The sequence below is a fragment of the Heterocephalus glaber genome, unplaced genomic scaffold, assembly GCF_053883595.1.
Source record: "Heterocephalus glaber isolate CG9 unplaced genomic scaffold, H.glaber_assembly_v1.0 deba00001428, whole genome shotgun sequence".
NCBI classification, from domain to species: Eukaryota; Metazoa; Chordata; class Mammalia; order Rodentia; family Bathyergidae; genus Heterocephalus; species Heterocephalus glaber.
The window spans coordinates 31,620,783-31,648,130 of NW_028258293.1; the positions used below are offsets into that span (position 1 = coordinate 31,620,783).

General features: G+C 48.9%; 1 protein-coding gene across 6 annotated transcripts in view; it reads left to right on the forward strand.

Annotated features, from left to right (window-relative positions):
- The first annotated feature begins 13,185 nt into the window (after window positions 1–13,185).
- Window positions 13,186–27,348, forward strand: part of Capn5 (calpain 5) — a 54,304-nt gene continuing 40,141 nt past the window's right edge. For 2 of the 6 annotated variants that reach the window (XM_087212001.1, XM_087212004.1), the window contains exon 1: window positions 13,186–13,204. The gene's annotated coding sequence lies outside the window, so the exon portion shown is untranslated. Of the gene's footprint in view, window positions 13,205–13,975; window positions 14,180–14,226; window positions 14,326–27,348 lie in introns of those variants that run through there. The other 4 variants (XM_004869661.4, XM_087212002.1, XM_004869662.4 and 1 more) reach the window with 2 other exon arrangements.

Consider the following 27,348-nt stretch of genomic DNA (forward strand, 5'->3'; position numbering starts at 1 on the left):
CAGTACCTGGTTCTTCAGGAATGTCTTCAGTATTGTTTATGACTCCCCCAGGAAATCCAAAATTTGACATAGAGAAAACCACTTGACAGCAACAACTGTTACCTTGGCTATAGTAATAAAATCAGCAACAGGGCCAGGGATGTAGCTCAGTGGTACCATGCCTGCCTGGCAATGACAAGATCCTGAGTTCAGTCCTCAGTCCTGGAATAAAAAAATAGATAGATAGATAGATAGATAGATAGATAGATAGATAGATAGATAGATAAAATCAGCAACAACCATAGTGTCAAATATAAACTGGATACTGACAGACCGTGAGAACCACCCTTAACCTAAGCAAAATGATCTGTGATCTTGGTATACACACTCAAGTGTCATGCCTGGCCTGAATGAGATCTTTACAAGCAAATAGGCTGCTCTCTCCAGACAACAAGCTACTGGGACAGACAGCCATAAAGAAAATTTAGGACAGAGTATACAATCTCCCTGGAGGTGAGAAGTCCAGTGATTTTCTACACACCTGCACTGACTGTCCTTGGATTCCCAACCATAAATATTTCACCCCAGATTCCTTAGCCCCTTCAATACCTATATAAACGTAGTTCCCTTCCCAGCTAGCTACTAATATATCTGTGTTTCTAGATGTTAGCCCATCCACACACAGATGAAATATCTCCCAGCTAGTTACTGATATTCCTGTCAATGTCAGCCAGTCCACGTGGATGTAATAAACTCGGCTCTTCCCAGCTAGCTGCTGAAATCTGTCCCCAATTTCAGTCTTTGTTCATTGGAATAAACCTTTTTTTTCACAAAGCCTGTCTCCGAGTGGCCTCACACGCACTGTTTATAACATTAGGGAAGCCAGACATTGACACTGCTGAATGTAGGCAGTAGTGTAGGTGCTCAGGCAGACCACTGGACTCACTGCCATCACCTTCAGATCCAGCCCCCTCTGAAGGTTATACCTACCACACCTGGCCTTTCACCACAGAATACAGGCCCCATGATCTTTGTGGCCTAAGCTTGAACTTCTCAAGAGATTTCAGAGAATCTGTGTCTAGCATGAGCCTTTTTCAAGTCTGTCTCCTTTGGCTGTTTCTCATCCAGTCTCTGTGGTAGGGTAACACTTCAGTCCTGAAGTAAAACTCTCCTCTGGGATGTTGTTCTCATCCCCAATCATGTTGATCATTTGGCTGTCAACTCTGCCACCCTGTGCTGAGGAGAACCAAGGTGCAAAGCCAGCTAGGAGTTGGTAGTTTGACCCCAACAGTGGCAGAGTGGGCAGGCAAGGCTCTTCCTCATTCCTTAATGGAATGATGTGCTCCCCGCCCCCGATTTTTGTTTGTTTGTTTTTTGTTTTTGTTTTTGTTTTGGTACTAGGGATTGAACTCAGGCTCCTGCACTTACAAGGCAGGTGTGGTGCCACTGAGCTAAAGCCCAGGCCCCCCCATCTATTATTATAAACCAAAAAAGCCAGGTGTGGTGGTGCACACCTGTATTTCTAGAACTCTGGGAGCCTGAGACAGAAGGATTGCAAATTCAAGCCCATTCTGTGGGATGTAATGACTTAGTAAAACCCTGTCTCAAACTGAAAAAATAAAAAAGGGCTGGGAATGTGGCTTAGTGCAAAGGCTCTGAGTTCAAGCTCAGCATGGTCTGGGGGTGTCTTACAATAGAAACAAAATTGAACTTAGGATTGAATCTCAAAGAAGATATGCAAAAAATCATTTTTAAAAAGTATTTTAAGATTTTTGAATTAAAAAATATTTTTAGCCAGGCATAGTGATGCTTGCCTGCAATCCCAGCATCCTGGAAGGCTGAAGCAGGAAGATTCCAAGTTCAAGCCCAACCAACCTAGGCAACTTAGTGACTCAGTAAGACCCTGTCTCAAAATAATAATAATAATAATAATAATAATAATAAACAAGGACTGAGAATGTAACTTAGTGTGAAGGCCTTATAAATTTGTAGTACTGTCACTGGACAGGGTGTCTAAGGAAGTCCCCCAAAGAGAAGATAGGGATCTCAATTCATCCACCCAACATACACACAGAGTAGCATCATCAACTCTGGACCTGGAAAAGCATTTCAAGATGCAGCAGTGTGAGGCATAGGCAGAACTACTAAGTAGAGAAAGAAAGTCAGAGAATATAGGGAAAGGATTTCAGCAAGAACAGAGGGAAGGAGCACACTCTTGGAATGAGATCAGCCTGTTCACAAAAGAACCAGCCAAGGCTTTATGGGTTCACTGGGGTGGGCCAGACTCTGATTGATCATTATGTCAGTTCTACTTTGTAAGGTGGCTCTGGGGGACATCCTTATTCTTCAAGGGGAAACTCAGTCACCAGAAAATCATTGTTTTTGCTCGAGGCAGTCTCAGTCTCTTAGGTTCAGTCCTGGAATCTAAAGTGACCATAGATTTAGGGCAATGAGTGAAGACTTCTAGCTGAATGTCTCTGTAAATCTCTTATCTTGGTGTCCTCAGTCTTGAGACGGGTGATTCCCCCTCGAGATAGTTTATATAAATTCTTGACTCATCAACTTTGTTTGCCAACTTTTATACAGACATTCTCTAAATGATTAACATGCAGCACTGAGAAGGGATTGAGGTAATAACAAAATACAGGTCAAGCTTTGTTCTGCATTTAGTTATCCACTGGATATCTATAGGCCTGAGGCAAAAAAAAAAAAAAAAAAATGGCCAAGGAAACAGCTAGAGACAGAAGTAAGGGCCTACCTCTGAGCCAGCTTTCTGGACTAGACCTACCTTCTGAGTTAAGCATTAGCCCAGGACCAGACTATCCAGATCTAAACACAATGGGAGAAAGGAACCGAGGAACCTAGATTATACACAGTAAGGCTCTGGGCATGCACCCCGTGGTCTTCTGCAACCTTGCTGACCCAGCCCTAGTTACCATGTCAGTGACCATGCAGTTTGGACACTCCTCCAGCCCCACTTCCCCTGGACTTTGAACACAGCTCCTTCAAGGGTCATAAAGGTTCAAAAACCCCTCTGCTTGACCATCTGACAGAAGGGTACAGCCAAGCCAAACCTCAATCCAACCCCTCAATCCCGCCCTAAACCCTAATGCTCAAAACCCTCAGAGCCAAGCCTCCTCGTGTTACAGTTGAATGAGCCAATAATAGTTTAGGGTCCTTTGTATGATGAGAAAAGAATTACCAAGTGTTTATTGAAGATTGTAGAGAAAGTAGCAGCAGCAACAAGAAAGGAGAAAATGGAAAAAGAGGAGACAAGGAAGGCCGATAACTCATGTTTTCAGGATTTAAAGCCTAGCTGGGCATGGTGCTCACGCCTATAATCCCAGCATTCAGGAGGCTGGGGCAGGAGGACTGCTGTGAGTTCAAGGCCAGCCTGAACTACGTAGCAAGACCCTGACTAGAAAAAAAGAAAGAAAGAAAGAAAGAAAGAAAGAAAGAAAGAAAGAAAGAAAGAAAGAAAGAAAGAAAGAAAGAAAGAAAGAAGAAAGAGAGAGAGAAAGGAGAGAAAATAATTTAATGGTCAGACACTTCTGGCTTTAGGTGCCTCCCCACTGAATCTCCCTTGACGCCAGTGCTCTGCTGCCTAGGACATGGCAATCCCTTAGGGTTGTGTTACTTTGTTTTGTACCTCTCTTAGGACAATGGAAGCATGAGTAACCTTAGAGTGCTGTGCACAATTAAATGGAGGGAAGGGAGTGACTCACTCAGCTCCTTTGTCTCTAACTGTACTTACTGGGGCCTTGAGCTCTTCTTACTGGCCAAGTCCCATCCTGTGGAGTGTACTTTCACTTTCACTAAATATTGGCTCTTGCTTCTCCTTGAGGGTGTCCTGCACCATTCTCTGTTAAGAGCATCAAGAACCTGGACAACTCAATACCCACCCAGTGCCAAAAAGCAAACAAACCTGGACAAGACCCCTGATCAGTAACAGGCCCAAGTGAGGAGTTATTACTTTTTGTTTTGTTTTGTTTGTTGTTGTTTAAATAAAATGACTTTTAAGTGAGTTAGTGAGACCCTATCTCAAAATAATAATAAGGAGGAGGAGGAGGAGGAGGAGGAGGAGGAGGAGGAGGAGGAGGAGGAGGAGGAGGAGGAGGAGAAGGAGGAGGAGGAGGAGGAGGAGAAAAAACAGGACTAAGGATAGATGTGCCTTAGTGTGAAGGCCTTGTCAATCTGTGGTACTATCAGGGCTGGGGATTTAGCTCAGTGGTTTCGCCGCCTGCTGCACAAGCTCAAGGACCTGAGTTTGATCCCCAGTACCAAAAAAAAAAAAAAAAAATCTGTGGTACTGTTAGGTATTTCAGAGCCCCCACAGAACAAGCCCCCTCTTCTCCTTTCCCTTTGCCCCACTCTGGCCGCAAGGAATAGGGAACTTCCACACATGGCTAAGGCATGACCTCCCTTTGTTAGTGACTTTCTGCCTAATTAAGGTCTTTCTGCCCCACCGGTTTCTTAGTCAGATATTCCAGTGAGATAGGAGCTTCCCGAAAGCAGTTACTCTCCCCCCCCCGCCCCGCCCCCGACTGAACCCTATTGTTACACACCCCAGCCCCAATCACCCACCCCCACCCACCAAAGGACTAGTGCTCTCCCACCTGCAAGATCTCTATATAAGCTTCCAGCTCAGCCCACACAGTTGCTGGTCTCCATTCTGTGAGTCAGCCTGGCAGGCTGCAGACTGCCACCCCAATAAAGCTTGCTTGAACGTCTGTGTGTGCCCCCCCCCCCCCCGCTTCTTCGGCAGGTGTCAGGCTTGGCCTAAACCAACAGAAAAAAGCAAACAGGCTGCTTTAAGCAAACAACAGCAGCTTCCCAATAAATAGGGGAAATGGACTCAAAATGTAGTATACAACCCCCCTGCCCCTGAGAGGTCCAGTGATTGTGTACACACCTGAGCAGACTGTCCTTGGGCATCCAAGTCATAAATATTTTACCTGATTCCTTGGCCCCTTCAAAACCTATAAAAGCCTAATTCCTTTCCCAGTTAGTTGCTAATATCTCTCCCCTGGTGTTACCCCATCCACTCCTGGATGAAACCTGTCCCAGCTAGCTGCCACTATCTCTCCCATTGTCAGTACATCCACACACGGATGTGATACACTTGGCTTTTCCCAGCCAACTACTAGAATCTCCTGATTTTGGTCCCCATTAACTGGAATAAACTTTCCTTTCAAAAGCCTATTTCTGGGACCTCTACTCACCCCTCCTACACACGCACACACATACAGTAGGTTCATCAAGTGCGGATACAGAAGAAAACACAAATTATGCTCTTAATGAGTAACAGGTTAATGGCCCAGGATTTATCCTCTGTCCCTATGGCAGTCTGACTATGTCAATAGTGAGAATCAAACCAGGGCTTTGCAGTTGTTGGACAAGCACTCCATCTTTCAGCTATATCCCCAGCCCTTTTTATTTTTCATTTTAAGAAAGGGTCTCCCTAAATTGCTCAGGCTTGCTTGCAACTTGTGATCCAATTTGCCTCAGACCTCCAAGTAGCTGGGATTAACAAGCATGTACCACTGATAGAGGGGGAACAGATGTAACTCCCAAACCTGCTAGATATCTGAAACATGAGTTCATGTTCTCTAGAATAGAAGAATGAATTCTAAGACCAACGGAGGTTAATAGTAGGAAAAATTTATTGAGAGAGTGTTAGCTTCTATCTAAAAGAGACAAGGGGGGACTGGAAAGTGGGTTGTCTGGGGACCCTGTTTCACAGGGAGTTTTTATGAAGCAAAGCCTCAAGGTGAGGCAGGTTCAAAGTGGGATAAAACTATAGTCAACTAGTAAGATTACGAGTACAGCTGCTTAGGTCCAATGGAAAATCACAAGATGGGTATGAGGTGAGACAAAACTATGATCAACCAATAAGATTACAAGTATAGTTACTTAGGTAATACTGATTAAGTGAGGGTCAAATGGGGAGGCAAGTCATGCAGAAAGTGTACAAGGGAAAAACAAGGACTTTCAGTAAGGGATGGGCTAGGGACCATTCCTGGAAGGGATGGTTAAGGTCCTGGTTCCCCACCCAGGTAATTGACACCTATTTAGAATATCAATCACTGCTGTTCTTTCCTAGGGGAAGTACGTGGGGGTAGTAGTTTCTCTCTTTTTATAATGCTGTCCTTCAGTGAGTGTATCTCCATTGTCCTTCATATTGACTCCTAGAAGGCCAGCCCTGTCTGCCTACAAGATATCTAATTAACTTATCTATCTACAATACCACCACTCCTCTCCTTTAAGATTTTTTAAATATATAAATTAATGTAGAGAGACACCATATTATAAAATTGCCCCTGATTTCCTTTGATTCTCACTGCCATCAGAAAAAGAGCCCATTTGGCAGATGTGGAGCTTGTGACTCAGGTAGGAAAGTGAGTGCTGAGAATCCACAACTAAGGGCTCAAGCCTCCTTCCTCAGTTCCTGGGCACTGACCACTGCCCCAGCCACCATACCTAACCTCCATCACCTCACAGTCCAAAGGCTAGAGCTGCAAAGGTCAGAGGGCAAATCTGCAGGCTTCAGAGAGAAGGAAGGAGACAGCAATTTGGCTTATTTTTTTATGGAAGCAATCCACCCCCCACCCCCCACCCCCTAGGCTGACTCTCCTTTTGCCCCCTAGCACTGGGAAAACTGCCAATCTCTTGGTGTGCAATCAACATTCTAACAAAATCTTCAGAAATGGACTTTCTCCACCCTTGGGGCAGTCATTTACAGACCAATTTTGTTGTGGGGAAGGCTAGTCCTCCCCCAAGTCTATGCTCAGCCTATCCTTTGAATGACAAACAGCTCCATTAACATTTTTCCAATAGAACAGTCTTTCCAGAAGATTAGTCCCCATGCTCCCAAGAACACAGAAATGACATCAGTTTTTAAAATGCCATCCTTGATCTTTACTCCTACTCTCAACAGTTTTAACCAACAGTCAGGGATTGGATGTAGATTTGCACAAGGTCTTTGGCTGCTGGCATGGAGGGATCAGGGGCAGGAGGGAGGGCAGGGAATGGCACTGTGTAGGGAACCAGGGTGACTAGAGGTGAACCTAGGTGACTGTAGATGAAGAGGCTTTGGGTCTTGGCACACTGAAGCAGAGGGGAGAGGAAGAGGAGCAAAAGGCAGGCAGGTGGCCTTGGGCCTGCTGATGTAGCAGGGCTGATTTTGGGGGGGCAGGGGGTGGGTACCGGGATCGAACTCAGGTATTTGCGCTTTTGAGGCAGGCCACAGAACCACTGAGCTAAATCTCCAGCCCCTAGGGCTGATTCCTAAAGAGGGTGAGGTCACCTGAGAAGAAGGCTGGAGAAGAAGACTGGCTCAGGCTTGACCCTTGAGGAGGCATGAAGGGTCCAGCAGACAGGTTCCGTGGCATGGATCTTGGAATGAGTCTAAACACTTTCACTGGAGAGTGAGGGGTCCCGGGCACCTGTGAGCTCCTGGGGAGCATGGAAGGTCCCTCACACCCCCATTCAATACCCTCCTCCCCTCCCCCACTGGTCACCTCACACACACACACATATCCCAGCATACCGCAGAGATGGGAGGCTCCCAGATGCTCTCCTGCTCTCCACCGGGTATCACCCAGCTTCCCTGGCTCCTGCCCCTCCTTGAATTCCCCCCTCTGTGTTCTCACAGCAGCAACCTCCACCCTCTCTGGAGGACCCAGGCTAAAGTGTTCTGAAGCACACTCCCACCCCAAACACCTCGTGAGTGCAGAAGTGGGGAGAAGGGAACCCCTCCCACTATGTTCTCAGGGGTAGGGGGCAGGTGCTAGGTGCTGAGATGCTTCCATCCAATCCCAGCACAGGTGGGTATCTGAGAAACCATCTGTGGCAGGTGCTTCCTCCCACACCTCAGACCTTCCAGTTGCAGGAGGGGAAACCCAAAAGCTTCCTAGACAAATGACCAGACCCTAAGTGACACCAGATCTTCCTCTCCCTGGCTGTCCTCCAGACCTACATGTCTTAAGGCCCAGCTAGAATTCCTTGCACATCCCACATAGCATGTTGTCCTCACCCTCACATGCACCCTCAGTGCTGAGCCAGTTCGCAGAGCAGAGTCCAGTCAGACCCCACAGTAGGAAGCGGGCACTGTGGACTGTACCTGCCTCAGGGAGGTTAGTGGCCAGGCGCTGACTCCTCTGGGTCTCAGATGCCACAGGGAGAACCCACGCCCACACTTGGTGCTGTCCCCAGTCCACTGGCCCTGGTTTTCATGCATAAGAATCCAGGAAACATGGGGACCCAGCTGTCCCTCCTTGGCAGAAAACAAGTTCCAACTCCATCCACTGTGTGGCTGTTGAGCAGGATACTCTCATTCCAAGGGTCTCAGATTCTGCATCAGTAACACACAGGCCTCAGTGGAGAACATCCAGGAGACACTCCCAGTGCTTTGGAACAATTTGGCAATTCCTCAAAAAGTTAACATGGGCATTAGGAGATAGCTCAATGGTAGTGTTCGTGCTTAGTTCAAGCCCCAGAACAAAACAACACCACCATGGAATTACCCTAGGATGAGCAACTTGACTCCTTGACTCCCATACCCACAAGAATTAGACAGTTGAAAACAATGTCTATTTGTACATGAATGCCCATAGCAGCATTATTCATAGTAGCCAATAAATGGAAAATCCAAAATGTCCATGAACAGATGAATGGATAAATAAAATCTGAAATATTTATACAATGGACTATTATCTGGCCATAAAAAGGAATAAAGTTCTGACTCATGCTATGACATGAATGAACCTTGAAAACAATATGCTAAGCAAAGGAGACAAACAAGAGGCCATATATTGTATGATTTCATTATATGAAATGTCCAGAGTGGGCAAATCCACAGAGGCAGTAGATTAGTGGTCGTGGGCCTGGGATTTGGCTCAGTGGTTTCGCCGCCTGCTGTACAAGCAGAAGGATCTGAGTTCCATCCCCGGCACCAAAAAGAAAAAAGAACCGTGGGGACAGGGGAGAAGTGGGGGAATGACTTGTGTGAGTGTGTGTCTGTGTGTGTGTGTGTGTGTGTGTGTTTTACTGAGGATTGACCCTAGGGCTATTAAACTACATCCTCGGCCCTTTTAAATTTTTTTATTTTGAGGCAGGATCTCACTAAATCACTAATTTCCCCGGGCTGGGCTCAAACTTGCCAACCTCCTGCCTCAGTCTCCATATTACAGGCATGTACCACTACACATTTGCCTAGCATGTGTGAGGCCCTGGGTTTGATCTTCAACACTGAAAAGGGGTGGGGGTACTTCAACCAGGGCTGAAACGGCAGCACTCTGGAAGCTGAGGTAGGAGGATCATGAGTTTGAGGCCAGCTTGGGCAATTTAGCAAGACTCTGTCTCAAAAAGAAGTAAAAAATTAAAAGAATTGTGACAAACAGAGCAAGAATGAGACTACCTTGGGCCAAGGATTTAGCTCAGTGGCACTGCACCTGCCTGGCAAGCGCAAGGTCCTGAGTTCAATTCCCAGTACCAAAAAAAAGAGACCACCTGAGTAGGCTTGTGTAAAGGCAACTTGGCATAGGGTTTATTCTGCCTGGATGCAGGCCGACCAAGAGCAACAAAGTATTGGCCCTGAAACAAAGAAAAGCAGAGTTTTATAGGATCTGGAAGGGGGGCAGACACGTAGAAGGGTCAGGGCAAACACCTGTGGCTGAAGTTCTCAGAATGGCCAAGGCAGATGTATAGAAGTTATCAGACACTCTAGCACTAAGGTAGTCTCATGCTCTGTTTCATTCAGTCTTTATGACTTCCTGTCCTGTTTGTCCAGAAGCAGCACGACCCGTTTGTGGGTTCTCACCATTTACTGAAGAGGCCTGTTTGCTGGAGATTGCAGTTGCTGAAAACATAAGGTTTACTGGGAGGGTCATGCCTGGGTCTAGCCTACCAAGAATTACTTATAGATTGGTAATATCTACCCCTGCTGGTGTATGTTATAAATATTTTCTCCCTGTTTTTCAGTTGTTTTGAATCTTTATGTCAAAAAATTTGTGCCATGCAAAATTTTTTATTTTTATGTTGTTAAATTTATCAGTCTTTTCCTGGTTCTGGATTCTGAATCATATTTAGAAAGTCTTCCCCAACATCATAGTTAAAGAAAAATTTATCCATTGTTTCTTCCAATCCTTGTCTGGTGCTATGAATTGAATATCTCCTCCCAGGTTAAGGCAGTTTGAGGCTAGCCTGGGCTAACAAACAAACAAACAAGTTGCATCTATACTGAAAGACTTTTTTCTTGCTATTATCCTCTAAACAATACATAGTATAACAACTATTAACATGGCAATTACATTGTATCAGGTATTATAAGTGATCTAGAGAGGATGTAAAGTATAGGGGGACTACTACACCATTTTACATAAGGGAGTTGAACATCACTAGATTTTGGTATCTAAGGGGGTCCTGGAACTAATACCCTGTGTGGATACCCAGGGACAACTGGATTTGAAGGTGAGGCCTTTGGCGGGTAACTAGGTGATGAGAGTGGGATTAGTGCCCCTATTAGGAGAGGCCAGAGAGCTTCTTTGCTCTCTTTCAGCCATGTGAGGGTTTAAGACAAAACCAGCACTCTACAATCCTGGAAGGTGGCTCTCACCAGAACTGAACCTTGCTGGTAACCTGACCTGAGATTTCCAGCTTCCAGAAATGGGAGAAATAAATTTCTATTACTTACAAGTCACCCAGTTTACACTATTTTGTTATGGCAGCTTGAGCTAAAATACATGGAGTGTTTGTTTGTACTTAGATTCTTAATCCATATAGAGTTTCTTCTTCTGTTGGGTGTAACATATGGTCCCGTTTTTTCCCCAGTACTCGGGACCTTTGTGCTGAGCTACATACAATCTCAACCCTATTTAAAGTTTTATTTTTTTAAATTTTGAGACAAGGTCTTGCTAAGTAACTAAATTACCCAGGGTGGTTTTCAGTGATCCTCCTGCCTCAGCCTCCTGAGTAGTTGGAATTATAGGTATGTGCCACCACATCTGGCTCTGGTTAGTTTTTTACTTTTTTCCCCCTGTGCTGGGACCTTGCACATGCTAAGGAAGCATCCCACTACCTGAGCCACATCCCCAGCTCTGGATGGCTTTTTAATATGAATGACAGTAATGAAATACAAGTAGTGTTTCAGAAAAGGGAATTTTGAGCAACTCAAAGGTTATTGTTTTTTTGTCCTGCACAATCTCCCCCCCCCCTTTTTTTTGGCACCTGGAGATCGAACTCAGGACCTTGCCCTTGCGAGGCAGGCACTGTGCCACTGAGCTAAATCCCCCACCCCTGCACAAACCCTTTTGCATGACATCTACTCTGTCCTTTCCCCGCCACTAGGGGGCACTAGCAACCACTCCCAAGTGGAAGTTCTATGTGACTGCCTGGGCCATTCCCCTTCCAACAGAGAATATTCTGTCTTCAGGCACTGGTAGGCTGAGAGGTATAGAGTCTTACAGAGCCAAAAGGAAAGGTCTGGATCTGCTCTGGATGATAACAGATTCTCCCAAGTAGAGGGAAAGGGCTGTCCTGAGAGGAAATGAATTCCCAGCAAGCAGCCTGCAGAGGTGACCTTTCCTTGGAGGCCAGGGGAATAGGAGAAGGGAGGAACACAAGAGTGGATGGAGTCCAGGTAGCTCTGGATCCAGTTCTGCAGTTTACTAATTGTGTGACCTGGGGCATCTCCCTGAGACTCAGTTCTGTCATCAGTAAAATGGGGCTAATAAAGGCTTCTCACTGAGTGGTTGATTAAATGGAAAAGCATCTACACATCAGGCCCTTTAATGGCACCATTAGATGACTAAACTTTTAAAACTAACCAGTAGGGTCCTGGGGCCAGAGCACCATCAGGCCCCACACTTTCCTCAAACTTGTTGGGCAGCCCTGGCTTTTTCTGACACCTTCCTTCCCTCAAAAGCAAACTCCACTCACACACCAGGCTGAGTGCCCAGGATAGGTCACTGTCTCTCTAGGACTCTGGCTTCAACATTCTGAACTGAAAGCTGCCAGAGATGGGCTGTGAGGTGGGTAGTCCTAACATCACAGGATGCCATGTCAACCTGTCCATGTTTCTGGGGAGCAGTGTCTTTACACCATGAGGAGTTTGAGCCAGACTGAAACATCCAGGGGCCCAGGTAAGGGCTCACTGGGGATCAATCCAGCCAGTCCCCACAACTGCAGGTATGGGTGATAATATGCTGGTCCAACAGCAGGTTTGGGGCCCTTTTCAAGGTTCACCAGTTAATGAGTTGAGGCAGAGTACAAGCAACCACCACACAATACTGCTCTCGTGACTCCAAGGCTCTGAGATACAAAAGAAGGCCTGAGCATCCCTTGTTTTGTGTGCAGAGGCAGACTAACCTGGCTTTCTCAGCTCTGACCCCAGCTGCACACTGGAATTTGGAGGAGTTTCCCAGCTCAGAGGCCATGCTGCCATCTACCCTGTGATGAGGCCTGTATTGAACACACGACCTCCTTTTAACTGGTCATCACCTACTTCTGAAAAAACCCATTTAGCAGACCAGGAAAATGAGGCTGGGAGAGGACACAGAGCTTGTTTAGATCACACAGCAAGTAATTGGCTGAGAGAAGGCTGGGGCCCAGATCTACTTAGATTGACCATGCACTACTGTGTCCCTGAGAATAGGCTCAGCCTTGCCCTTCAGGAGCCTTGCCTGGCTGGGGAAACTGAGACCTGGACAGAGATAGCAGGCTTGGAGGGCCATGGGGAGGATGGGGGGGCTGAAGGGTGGCAACGTGGAGAAGTTGGCATGGCGGGGTGGGGCAGGACTGAGCCATGTGTGAACAGGGGGAAGAGCCTTTCATCGTAAACATGGTTTGGGGGTGCAGAGAGCAGAGCCCCTGAGATAGCATCCAGGCAGCTGAAAGAGGCCAGAGGAAACAGGGAGGGGGCCAGGTGCAGTCTCAGAACACTGTTCTCGGGTGGTAAATCGAGGCCTTATCTGTGAAAGTGCTTCTTGGCTGGATAGGTGGCTCTTGGCAGGAATGGAGGGGAGTGGAAATAGGGAGGGAGTTACACTTAGGGGACACTTAGGCAGCCAGAGATGGGGGGGTGAGAAGGTAGAGGCAGAGGTAGGAGAAGTCTGGGTGACTGAAAGGTTAATGAAATCATTAACTAAGACTAGGAAACTGGGTGGGAGGGGAGAGAGATTGACTGTCTCCTCCTGCAAAGTGGGCAGAGGGCAGCCTGCATGATCAGGTGAGTAATCATAGGCCCTGTTGCCTCCGAGATGCAGACAGGACGCTTGCCCCAGGTCTACTGTGCGCCAACTTCGTCAGCCATGACCCTTCTCTATCAATTCCCCCAAATAGCTCTGCGTGGGTGGGGATTACAGTTCCCATTTTATACATTAAGAAATCGAGGTTTCCTGCCTTCCAGGGCACTCTGGGAGCCAGTCACAGGAGGAAGCCCAGGCTCCTGGCCCCTTCTGCGGCCCTCTAGTCGTGCATGGCACGGCTAAGTGCTCAAGACAGGTGAGGGAAGCCAGCTTTCCTCACCTGACAACGCCCACTCTGAGTCTCACCAGGTGGGCCTGAGTTTCTGTTACTCCACCCAAAAACTTGGGGGTGGATGAGAGGATAGAGACGCGCAAGGTGCTCCCTTCATGAAGTCCTTCTTTTCGCGGCCACCCTGCCTTGGCTCTTGGGGACTCCCGGTACAAGACCCACTCCCAAAGTCACCCAGCTTCCTCCATAAGCCCTCCGCCGCCGGGCTTGCAGGTCCGCCCGGGTCCGATCCCGTGCTGTGCAGCCAGCCCTCGCGTGGCTGCCGGTCCGGACTCGGCCCTGGAGGTTTTCCGGGGATGCTCGGCCGCTGGTGACTGAGCGGGGAAGGGAGGAGAGAGAAGAGCGTGCAGGCACAGCTCTGCCAGAGGCAACAACTCCAAGGATGCCTCCCAGGAGCGCCAGCCCCACCGTGCGGAGCCACCTCGCATGCGCGCAGCCCTGCCCGCTCCCGAGACCACGCCCCTGACTGCTAATGGGCGTAGGCTGTGGGACGGGGCCGGAACGGTAGAATCCCGGGAGCCCGAGCTCCATCCCCCGCCCAGGGCCTCCCGGGCTGCCTCTCTGGCCAGCGTTGGCGGTCACTGAGCGCACCGGTCCAGCCGCAGCTCCAGTGCCCGAGCGGTGCCTGCGTCCCCGGACCTCGTCTCGAGCCGCGGCGGCGCGCCAGGTAGGAGGCGCTGTGCCGAGGGAGGCGTGTGCGAGAGCGCGTGCTTGTGCTTCAGGGGTGTGAGTGCAGGTGCAGCGCCGGCCAGTGCCGCCTCCTGAGTGCGACCGGAGTAGGGGGCTGCACATCCCGCGGGCTGGGAGAGGGAGGTAAGCGCTGGCCCGAGGCCTGGGGGGCGGGGGCCTTGAGGATCGGTCCCAGGCCCCAGGGCTCAACCCCACCATCCCCTCACCCCATGGCGAAGAGCCTTCTCCGCCCACCCCTGGGTGTTCCGGAGTTCTTTTCCTAAAGCTGCGGGGGCCCGCTTGGCAACTGGACCGTTTTTTCCTCTTCTTCCCGTTAAGTCCCTCTTCCTGTTAACCCCTCTGCAGTTCGGTCCCCTGCCCCTTCTGGGTGCCACCCCCTACACCCTTCTTGGGGAAGGGGGAAAGGCCAAGGCCCTGGCTGTCCGAGCCCTATCCCCCACTTCACCCTCCTCCCCTGGCTGAATGAGGGCCCCCCTCCATGGCGGCAGCACCGCCGGGTGTGTGGTATTGGGGGCGGGGCGGGATGGGGCAGTATCTGGGAGAGATTGGCTCTTCTCTGATGCTCTCCAGGTCTCACCTGCACCCCTCGTGCTGGGGATCGGGGAGATCCGCCTAGGGGACCAGAGATGAAGTAGGGCAGATCACTAACAGGTGCCAAGGGCTCCCCTGGCTGCGCTTAGTGTGGTGGGGGATTCAGCCCCAGACTGCACCTAGATAAGAGAGTGGGCCACTGTGGGGTGAAGTGAGCCACCCTCCCAGGACTTCAGAGCCAGAATTGGAACCCTTCCAGGTGCCAGCACTGGAAAGACAAGTGCTGAGGGCCACTAAGTGCAGTGTGAGGCCTCTGCCCCGCAAGGGTTGAGACCTCCCATAGTCCTTGGACTCCTCACCCAGAATCCTGGGGTGGAGGCTGGGAGCAACTGCGTGGGGCAGGGTGGGGCAGAGTGGGGCAGGGTGGGGCAGAGTGGGGCAGGGTGGGCCCAGCTGCTGCTGCCCCAGGCCAGGCCAGACCTGGGTGCCACACTAAGAAGGCTACCCTGAGGAGCCTCTCTCCTGAGGGAGACCCTGATGGGACAACAGATAAGGGCCCACCCAGAGGCCCCAGGGAATTAGGCAGGGATCCATCCTTGCTTGGGAACTGGGGACCAGCCCACTTGCAAAGTCGTCAGAGCTGGGTCTGGAAGGAGTTCATTGAAGGCAAGAAAAGGGTGCGACATTGCAGGCTAGGGCCCAATACAAGCAAAGGCTCAGAAGTGTGAGGCTGAGGGCTAGCTGGATGGGTCAGGATTACATAGTCTGGCGTGTGTCTGACAAGGACCATCTTTGACTATGATGGTGGTGGTGATGGTGGTTGGGCTGCTGTCCAGGCCAGTGAGCAGGAGACCACAGCAGGGAGAGACTCCTTGTCCCCTCTTCTCTGTACCCCACCCAGGCCTAGGCTTGGCAGGAGAGGAGGGGACTTGATATAGGCCCCTAGAGCAGGAGGAGAGGTGCCGTGGGGTTCACAGGGCCCCAGTATTGGAGAAGGATGGGTAGGATGCTCTCTGAGATGGGTCCACTTGGGGTGGACAGATCTGGGGGAATCAATGAGGTCAGGGTTGGACCCAATGTTGTAAGAGGTGGGAGAGGGCATTGAGAACTCTGCTCTGAGGCCAGTACTGTCTCTGGCTGCATCTGCCTCTGCTTTCCCTGCAGGTTCTCAGGATAGCCCTGAGCCCTTGTCCCCAAACAAGAGCCCCCAGGATCTCCTGGAGGATACAGGGAGGCAATTTCCACCGTCTTTCTACCTGTAGGACCTGTCTTCTTCCTGAGTCCTGACCTTACCCTCCTGCCTGCCCTCCACCTTAAGGCAGAGTGCTTCTCTTGTCTCAGCTTCTCTGTGTGTTCACTGGGGATAAAAGCTGCCTGACTTGGGGGATGATGATGAAGTTAGGTCAACTTACCTGCCCAGCACTGTCAGGTGTGCCCAGGGATGTGGACAAAGGCTGAGAGCCTGCTGACCCAATCTGCCTGTCCCTGCTCAGCCGGCCCCTGCCGCAGTGACCCCCACTGCTGGGTAACCTCCCCATTTGGTGAGGTGGGATAGTAGTAAGTAAGACACTGAAGTTCAGGGCAACTTTGTTGTCTATGGGAGCAATTCAAGGTGTAAGAACTTCCTCCTCAGGCTGGCTTCCCTGAGTAGGAGGGGTGGGGCTCCTTTACCCACCACTCACTGCTCTTCAAGAGCAGTATTTTGAGCTAGGCTTTGGTGGCACACTCCTATAATTCTTACACTCAGAAGGCCGAAGCAGGAGGATTAGGAGTTTGAGGCCAGCCTGGCAGAAGGCCAGACCTATCTCAAAGAAACAAAGAACAATATTTCTTACTTTTTGTTGCTATAACCAAAGACCAGAAAGTTGCTGCTTTAAAACAACATAGATTTATTCTCTTAAGAGTTTTTGAGGTCAGGAGTCCACCATGAGCCTTATGGGGCTGAAATCTAGGCTGGTTTCTTCTAGAGGCTCCAGGGAGAATCCATTCTTTGTCTCTTTCAGCTCTGGTGGCTGTTGGCATTCTTGTGACCACTTCACCCCACTCTCTACTCCTTTAACACTGCTTTCTTCTCTTCCTTGGTCAAATTTCCCTCTGCCTTCCCTTCCTTGGGGATTGAACTCAGGGCCTTGTTAAGCACGTACCCTACTGCTGAGACAGACAGACAGACAGACAGAACATACATACACACCATCATCATGCCTCCCTCTTATAAGGATAATTGTGATTACATTTAGGGCCCATCCAGATAAGCCAGGATAATTTCCCCATTTTAAGATCCTCAGTCACATCTGCAAGTCCTTAGTGCCATATAAGGCAACATTCACAGGCTCCAGAGATTTAGATGTGGGTATCTTTGGGGGCCATTATTCAGCCTGACACAGGAGCCGATTGTGGTGTCATTTCAGGCACCATGCCCAGTCCTCCATCCCCTCCCTTCAATCCTGGATGCCCATAGCTGCTGGCTTCCGTGAGCCACAGTCGTGGTTCCCTGTGAGGTCATTCTCAGTGTCTGGGTGTATCTCCCCCACCCCCTCAGCCTGAGAAGCTTGCAGGCAGGGCCTGGGGCTGCTGCAGCACTGGCCCTGAGGCCCAGCCTAAGCCATGGTGGCCAGAGCTCAGGGGTGTTTGGGAGAAGGGGCGTGCTGGTGTGTGACCATAGGTTGCCCGGTGACTGGATCCCAACCTGCATTTGATAGTGTGCTAGGCCTTTCAGGGCGAAATACGACTCATTTTGGACATTTCTTCAGTAATGGCAGTACCAACTGGGGACACTGGATCCTTACCATCACCTGACAGGATACAGATGAGAGTACCAAAGTTCATTGAGGCCAAGTCTTGCTTGGAGCAGAGGGGAGGGGAGGGCAGTGAGGGGAGGATGTTAGGCCAGTGGAGGGGAAGGACCTTCATGTCATAGGTGAGAAGCCAGAGGCACAGAGAAGTTAACCACCTTATCTCTCCCAGGGCCTCACTCTGCCCATCTGAGGATTGGTATGTGGACAGGGCATCTCTGGCCCAGCCAGCCCTTCTGAGCTTTGACATTCAAGGCTACTGTGGGCAGGAGCAGAACATGGCTTGGAGCAGTGCAGGGGACCTGGAAGTGCTGCCAGCATACTGCTCACCTTGAGACAGGGTCTGCCATCCTGGGAGGTGGTGAGTCTCCAAGGAGGGACCTCAGCCAGTGGCTGAGACCTGCGTGCCATGGGCCCACCCCAGCGTGGGTCTCTGTTGGACCCTGCTTCTATCAGGCTGTTTCTGCAGCCTAGTCTCGCTTCCTGTGTCAGCCTGGGCTCTGGGCCTCCTTTCCTTTCAAGCGTCTTGTGAATTGTCACACACTGTCATACTCCCGAGTTCTTAGTCTGGCTTTCAGGATCCACCACAACCTGCCCGTGACAATAGTTCTGTGCTAGTCCCTCCTTCCTCTTCCTTCTCCCCTGCGTCTAATCCTCTAGCCAAATGGTGTTTTTCCCCCAAAACCTTCCACCTTGATCTTTAAAAATTGCACTCCACCCCTTGGGGGCCTGCTCAAATGCCACCTCCTCTATGTAGCCTTCCTGGCCCTGTCTGAATGATCCCCTCCCACTTAGAGCAGGTACTCTGCTTTCAGAGGTCTCCCTTTCCCACAAGACTGACCTCTAGGGCACAGCCTGCCTGACTCCTCCCTGTCTCTTAGCCAAGCAAAGAGTAGGTCCAGGTGCCAGGCATGGGGGGAGGGACACTGGAAGGACACATAGGGGCTGGTGAGGGCATCTCTGTCTTTGCCTAAGAAAGGGGTGGGGGCCAGGGATTTAGCTCAGTGGTTCCAACACCTTCCTCGAAAGTGCAAGGTCCCGAGTTCGATCTCCAGTACCCAAAAAAAAAAAAAAAAAAAATACCGAAGGAAGAGGTGGTGGACCAGGCAGAGGGGAGCTTTGATGTGGGATAGGCTTCTGCCTCTGCCCTGAATGCTCTTCTTCCTGCTCTGAGCCTCTGTCCACCACCTATGCAGTGAGAACAGCACAGCTCATTTCTTAGGTTGTGCAAGAGCTCTAGCTGAGGGTAGGCATTTCAGTTTCCCTGTCTGAGAAACGGGCACATCAGGTTTTATGCCGTGAGTCTCGGAGGCTGGTGTGCACAGACTGCCCATATAGGAAAAGGAGGGAAGACACCATTCTGGTGACAAACCCACCAGATTGGAAAAGACTGAGAAATGTCTCCCTCATCACCATTCCATGGTGAGAACCTGTAGGCCAGAGAGGGAAGGGGCTTTCCTGGGATCACACAGCACAGTGTAGCAGAGAAGTGGCTTCTGTAACCTGATTAAGTCTTTTTGTCAGGCTGTGTCCCCTGCCAGGGAGTGAGTGGCACCTGTTCCGAGGGCTCCAGGCGTCACACCCCCACCCACCCTGGTAAGAGGAAGAACACCCTTTCTGGGGGTACTCAGCTACATCTGCCCCCGACCCTATGCCTTCTTTGTGGGATGTGCACTGTGCTGGGAGCCCCTCAGGAGGGTGAGCCACTGTTCCAGTTGCCCATGACTGAAGGTTTTCTTGGGATGTAAATCTTCAGGTGACAAAGCCATGACAAGCTGGTCACCAAGGCTGAACCTAGGCAGGAAGCCCCTTGCCTTTGGGCTCCTAGCTTCTTCCTGTTCCTGCCCAGGTCCTGCAACAACCTATGAGCTGGAGAGTCCCCCTTTTGGAGGTTTCTCTCCCCTGTCCATCCTGTTTACAGATGCGGTCCAGCTCCCTCCTCCACATGACATTCCAGGCAGGACCCAGCTCCAAACCCCAAAAGAGGAGCAGCTGTGGTGTCAAGCCTCATGACTCAGTCGGGCCCACACAGAGGCAGGCCTGAGGCCAGCTCCTTCCTCATGCTCTGGGGACATTAGCACTCCAGAGCCACCATCTCCACAGGACCAGCTGGAGACCTGTGTGGACCACGTGCATGGCTCTGCCCTCTGGCCCTCTGTGTCGGCCAACAGGGAGCTGCCTGGTTGGATTTGTGTATTAGAAAAATCACTCGCTGGGCGGAGAATGGATTGGACACAGACAGAAATGATAAAAGAACAAGGAAGGAGGAGAAAGACAGGATTTCCCAGCGCTGGTGCCAGCCTGCCTGGCGTTGGCTGGAGTGATTCACAGAGCCTGGCCGCCTCAGCTCTGGAGCCAGAACCTGGGAGCTTGGGACCCCAAGTGGCCCAGGAGCCAGGAGACTGAGGTGGTCCAAGCCCAGCTCTCCCTCCCCATCCTGCCTTCAGTTTCTCAGTGCAGGCGCATGGGGGATGGGGTCCTGGGAGGCCAGAATATACCCTCTACAGGATGAAGAGACACACATTAAGAACATTATTAAAATGGTGGCCCGTAGGGCAGATGGAGAATGACAGCAGGGTGTGGGGTGACAGGCAATAAATAACCTTCATAAAAGCAAAAAACGCAAACAACCTGTCAGCCACCAGACTTGGAGCCCTGCCCTTCACAGTTCCCCTCCCCTGGTATCTGGCTTTCCCTGGCTTGGGTCACCACATCAGCTTCTGACCCTTGGTCATGTCTCTGGCTCCCTCTGGCTCCACTAGGCACCCCCACTCCCAGCCTGGCTTCCCCAGCCCCACCCTCGCTCCCACTGCTCCTGTGCTCCCGCCTCCTCCCTCCGCCTGCATCCCTTTCCCTGTCTGTCTGACACCAGCGTTCTCCCCACCCAGATCCTTGCCCCATAACCTGTGTCACTCCTGGAAACACTGACTGCAGTGTGTTCCCCCGGAATGGCCCACCACCTTTTAGCTGCTCAGGGCCAGCCCAGAATGGGGATCAGTGAAGACGTGCACATGGGAATGACAATGTCCCCTGGGTCACGAAGGTACACAAAGGTGCAGCCCTTCCATGTTGTAGGGCAAAGGGTGTGTGTGTGTGTGTGTGTTGCTGGGAGGGGGAGCAGTAGGGGTTTCAAATGGGGGTCTTGATTGCCAGGTTGTGGGTGTGAGGCATTGTTGGTTCCTTCAGCCACCCTCCTGCCAGGTTTGTGGCATGGTGGACTGTGGGGAGTAGGCACAGAGGGCCTGTGGGCATTGCTGCACCTCTCCTTTCCACCCCACCCCCTGAGGGCTTGTAGAATTGGGTGTGTCTCCCCCATAGCCCTGAGACCACACGCATTTCTCCATCGGGGTGTGAGCTGCTGGTTCAAGCTCTGTGGCCTTCCTTCTGGTACTTCTGCCTGAACCTTGTCCTTCTCTAGTCTGTCCTCCATGTGGCAGTATTCTAGACTGTTTTCTGCTGCTGTTCTAGCACCTGAGGCTGGGTGGGTGATTTGTAAAGGAGCAGAGGTTTATTTTGGCACATAGTTCTGGAGACCAGGAAGTCCCAGATTGGGTGGCCACATTGGATGAGGTCCTCATGCAGCTTCAACTCAAAGCCAAGAGCAGAAGAGGAAGCAGACGTGTGAAAGTGAGAAAAGGGGTTAAACACCTCTCGTAGGTAGCCCATCTTCCCAAGCCACTCACTCATTCATTTATTCGTAAGGGCTCCACTTCCATGCCACCTCCCACTAGATTCCAACCCCACTGTGGCCACACAGAGGAATGAAGCCTCAACCTGAGTTTTGGAGGAAGACAAACCATATTCAAGCAACAGTAGAAAGCCAGATGGATCTTCCTAAGACAGCTCTGACCAAGCCCCACCCCTGCTCAGCCTTCCTCAGCAGTCCATCACCTCAGCCTGGTCCCTGTGCCAGGCATACCAGGACCTCTGGCTGGGATTCTCTGCAGCCCATCCAGTATCCTTTGCCCTACCCCTCACCTCTCCCTGAGTCAGATCAGCTCCTTCTCCTGAGCACTGTGCCTGCTCTTCTCGGGGCCAAGACCCTGTGGAGGCAGCCTGAGGCTGGCTGGCACCCCCTTCCCAATGCAGAAGAAACCTGGAGATGTATGTTCTGTGGGGCGGGGCGGAAGCACACCGCAACGGCTGGACCTTCTCTTGGACTTGAGAATGCTAAGAGGTGGAGGTGGAGATCAGTAGAAGGTCATGCAGCCTGGACATGACTAGGCCTGGCACTCTTTCCTGCTCTGCCTCCCCAGCTTTATTCCACCCAAGCATGAGGTGTCTGACATAACAAGGTCACAGCTGTGAAGAGCCCAGATATGGGGAGCCCTGGGTCAGGAGAGTCAGCTTCCCTTCTTCCCAGGACGACTCTGCTGGCTTTTTGTTGTTGTCTTTGGAGTTTTTATTGAAGCATAAGTGATCTACAGCAAAGTGCATACATCACAAGTGCCGAGCTCAGTGGATTTTTAAAGTGACCCTACCCACGGACCCACTACCCAGACGGAGGAGCAGTTTTACTAGAGCTCCCATGGCCCCCTAGTGCCCCTTCTGGTCACTCCCCAGAAGCAGTGCTGCAGTTTGGGTCTGGAACCTCCCTGAAACGCCAGTGTCTTACAGGCTTAGTGCCAGGGAGGTTCCCTGGGGAGGTGGTGGCACTTTTAGGAGTGGGGCCTGATGGGAGGCCTTCAGGTCATTGATAAGTGGGCCTCAGAGGGAAGTTAGGGCCCCATCTCTTCTTCCTCTTCCTTGACTTTGTGGCCGTGGCAAGGCTGGTGGTTTTGCTCTAGCATGTGCTCCTCACCACTGTCATCTAGCAGCCCCACCAGAGGCTTCAAAGCAAGGGATCAACCCTGTCGTGCACTGGAAATTTCAAAACCGTGAGCCAAATAAACCTTCTTAGAAGCGTCTGCTTTTCCTTTTGTAAAAGTTAACTTTTTTAATTGACAAAAATGTATATATGCATCATGTACAATATGATATTTTCAGATAAAATGTACAATGTGAAACAGTCAAATCAAGCTAAGTAACATTCACATTACTTCACATACTTACCTTTTTTTAATTAAAAAATTTTCTTTGGTGGTGCTAAGGATCCAAACCTGGGCCTTACTCATTTTAGGCAAGGGTTGTGCCACTGAGCTACATCCTAAGCCTTGATCTTTTTTTTTTTTTTTACAGGAATACAAGCCAGGTATTGTGGTGCATACCTCTAATTCTAGCTATGCAGGAGGCTGAGGCAGGGGGATCTCAAGTTCAAGGATAGCCTGGGCAACTTAGTGAGACACTGTCTCAACATGAAAAAAATAAAATAGGGCAGGTGATGTAGCTCCATGGTAGAGTGCGCCTGGGTTCAATCCCCTGCACTGCAAAAACAAAACAAAACAAAAAACATTGTTCATTGTAGTGACCATGTTCTACAACAGATCTGTTGAAATTAGTGCTTCTGTCTGACATTTTGTATCTTTGACTACATCTCCCCAGCCTTCCCTAAACTCTTCTAGCTCCTGACAACCATTATTCTACTCTTCCCTATGAGTTCCACTGTTTTACATTCTACATATAAGTGAACTCGTGCCTTATTTGTCTTTCCGTGTCTGGTTTATTTCATTTAACATAATATCTTCCAGGTTCATTAATTCTGTTAATCATGTTCTATTTTTAATTGGGGGGGGGTTAGTACCAGGGATTGAACTCAGGACCTTGTGCTTGAGAGGCAGGTGCCATGCCACTAACCCTATTTTTAATTTTTTTGTGGAACCTCCATACTGCTTTCCATATTGCCTGTACTACTTTTTTTTGTTTCGGTACCAGGGATTGAACTCAGGACCTTGTGCTTGCTAGGCAGGCACGGTGCTGCTGAGCTACATCCTGGCCACGGCCACATTGAGCCACATCCCCAGGACCCCACCCCCTTTGTTTTTATTTTTATTTACAAGGTCTTGCTAAGTCACTAAGTTGCCTCTGCCTCCCAGAGTGCTTGATTACAGCATGCGCCACCACACTTGGCTCTTGCTGAACTAATTCATATTCCCAACAGTGTGCAAGGGTTCTCTTTTCTCCACATCCTTACCAGCACTCGTTATTTTTCTCTTGATAATAGCCATTCCTTTTTTTTTTTGAGACAGGGTCTCACTAGGCAGTTCAGGCTGTCCTTTAACTCACTATGTAGCCCAGGCTGGCCTGGAACTTGAAGAGATCCTCCAGCCTCTGCCTCCAAGTGCTGGGATTACAGGTTTATGCCACCACACCCAGTAATAATAGCAATTCTAACAGGTGTGAGATAATATGCCCATTTGCTTTTCCCTAATGATTAGTGATGTTGAGTATTTTTTTTTCATAACCTGTTGGTTATTTGTATGTCTTTTGAGAAATGTCTATTCAAGTCCTTTGCCCATATTTTAATTGAGTTATTTGTTTTGTCATTGATCATTAAATTGTACACATTCCTTACATATTTTGGATATTAATTCCCTATCAGATGGATGGTTTGCAAATGTTTTCTCTCATTCTATAGAATTGTCTTTTCACTCTATTGAATTTCCTTTGCTGTGCAGTTTTTAGTTTGTATAACTTTTTTTTTTTTTGGTACTGGGGATCAAACTCGGGACCTTTCGCTTGCGAGGCAAGTGGTGGAACCACTGAGCTAAATGCCTGGCCCTGACAGTTTTTAGTTTGATATAATCCCATTTTTGATTTTTGCTTTTCTTGGCTGTGCTTTTGGAGTCATATGCAATATATACATTGGATATATATATCATTGCCCAGACCAATGTCATGGAGCTTCTCTCCTATATTTTCTTCTAGTAGTTTTTACAGTTCCAGGCCTTAAGACTTTAATCTTAATCTATTTTGTTGTTGTTTTTGGTTTTTGTTTGTTTTTGTTTTAGTGGTAGTGCTTGTGATTAAATCCAGGGCCTTAGTCATGCTAAACAAACACTACCACTGAGCTACAGCCCTGCTGCAAGTTGATTTTTGTGTATATTGTAAAATAAGGGTCTAATTTTGTTCTTCTACATGTGGCTATTTGGCTTTCTTAACACCCTTTATTGAATGGACTGTCCTTTCTCGATTTTGTGCTGTTGGCACCTTTATTAAAAATCAATCGACCATAAATGTGTAGATTTATTATTGATCTCTATTCTGTTCCATTGATCTATGTATTTTTCTTTTCTTTTCTTTCACTACTGGGGATGGAACCAAGGGGTGCTCTTCCACTGAGCTACACTGTCAGCTGATTTTTAGTATATGTGCTGCCAAAGCGAACACTGTCAGCTGTTTTTTAAATTGCCCAGGCTGGCTTCAAACCTAGGGTCCTCCTGTCTCAGCCTCCCAAGTAGCTAGGCTTACAGGCATGGCACCACTATGCCCTGTTTATGTATCTTTTTATGCCATATCATGCTGTTTTGATTGCTATAGCTTTCTATTGTATTTTGAAGCCAGGTATTGTGATGTCTGCAGCTTTGTCCTTTTTGCTCAGTATTGCTTTTGAGGTTTTTTTGGTGATTACATATGAATTTTAGAGTTTGTTTGTTTTTTTTTTCTATCTCTGTGAAAAGTGTCTGGAATTTTGACAGGGATTGCGCTGAACCTGATCACTTTGGGTAGCATGGACATTGTAACAATATTAATTCTTCCACTCCATAAACACAGAATATCTTTCCATTTGCTTATGTCTTCAATTTCCTTACTCTCTGTTTTATAGTTTTCAATGTACAGGCCTTTCACATCTTTGAATAAGTTTATTCCTAAGTACTTCATTTTATTTTTGTAGCTATTATAAATGGAATTGTTTTCTTGATTTCTTTCTCAGGTAGTTTGTTTTTGTTTGGTTTTTTTTGGTACCAGGGATCGAACTCAGATCCTTGCGCTTGCGCAGCAGGCAGCGAAACCACTGAGATAAATCCCCGGCCCTTCAGGTAGTTTGTTGTTAATACAGAAACACTGCTGATCTCTTTTTATTTTGCAGTATTGGGGATTGATCCAGGGCCTCTCACATGCTGGGCAGGTGCTTTACCACTGAGCTACATCTCCAACACTTTTTTTCTTTTTTTGGAGACAGGGTCTCACTAAGTTGTCCAGGCTGGGCTTGAACTTGAACTATCCTCCTACCTGAGCTTCCCAAATAGCTGGGATTACAGGCATGTGCCACTATGCCTGGCTTCACTCTCATTATTGTTTGGTATTACAGTATATGAATGTATAACCAATTTATCTATTCTTTTGTTGATGGACACTTGGGTTGTCCCTAATTTCAGACAAATACCGCTGTGAAAAACATTCTCAAATATGTTTTTTGTTAAATGTCAGTATACATTTATGTTGGACATATTCTTAGGAGTGTGTAATACAGTTTGCATTTGTTCAACTTTGGTAGCTCTAGTCAAACAGCTTTGTAACATTACCATACCAATTTACATTCCCACCACCAGTATAGAAGAGCTCCAGCTGGGTCATTTTGGTTTGTCTGTTTGTGTGTTTGTTTGTTTATGTGTTTTTGTGGTGCTAGGGATGGAAATCAGAGCCTTGTGCATTGTAGGTAAGCGCTCCACCCTGAGCTACATTGGCAGGCTCCAGTTTGGATTTTTGTGTGTGTCCATGGTGTTTTTTACTTTAGCCTTTCCAGTGGGGGTATAGTGGTACCTTACTGTGGTTTTAATTTGCATTTCCTTGATGACATTCCTTCTATTTACTGGTTTTTCTTCCTTTCTATTTATTGGATATTTGGATGTGCTCTTTTTGCTATATCTTCTTGTAAAAGCATTATTGTTTTACCTTTCGGTTAGATTTGCTATTCTTCTGGAATTTGTTTTTGTGTGTGGTGTGAGGTAGGGGTCAAGACGAGTCTTTTCCTGTCTGCATAGCCAATTGACTTAGCACCCTTTATTAGGATGATCCTTCTCCAGTGCCCCTGGTTTTAGATCACACGTCTCCATCCTTGCGGCCTCCCTGGTTGGTCTAGTCTATTCTGCTCTGTTTGCCTAGCCCTGAACTGTCTTAGTGACTAGTGCTTTGTGATAGGGCTGGTTAACTGGTAGGTGAGTCCTCTAGCTTGTTGTCTCCAGGTGGCCTTGGCTGTTCTGGCCCTTTGTGTGCTGATTTGAGGACTTCTTGCTGCTGGACTTGAACTCAGCAGGGTTGTCTGGTTCTTATGATGCCCCTGGTGCTGCTCCATTATCCCTCTTCCAGAGGCTCAAGGAGCCTCATTATTTCCCCTGTCAGAGACTCCTCCTTCCAGACAAGGTCCAGCAGACCAGAGAGGCCATGTCCAGGACCTCACAGCTTAGGCAGGCCCTAGGGAATAATGCCAAGGCCCAGTCAGGAACAGGAGAAGGATTGTGCCACCGCCAAGAGTGCCAGGGCTGCAGCCACCCCAGCCTGGGCAGTGGGTGTGGGCACAGGCTGGCACCCAGCCATCAGGAAGAGGAGGAAGGGAAAGGGAGGCTCCTGGACACAGCTCCAGACCCATTCACAGCAACACACTGTCCACCACATCTTGGTGTAATGTTGAGGGTCCCACCTACACCACTGGCAACTTAGTATTTTATTTTTCTTAAACTTTAGCTTCCTTTTTCCCTAATCAGTCTCTCTCTCCCTCTCTCCTTTTCCCCTCCCTCCCTCCCTCTTTGTTTGTTTGTTTGTTTGTTTCTTGCTTGCTTGCTTGCTTGCTTGCTTGCTTGCTTGCTTTTCTGTGTGCATGCATGCACTAGGGACTGACACAGGGCCTCAAATATGATAGATAAGTGCTCTACCACTAAGCACTCTACCCTCCCTTATCTATCTATCTATCTATCTATCTATCTATCTATCTATCTATCTTTCCTTT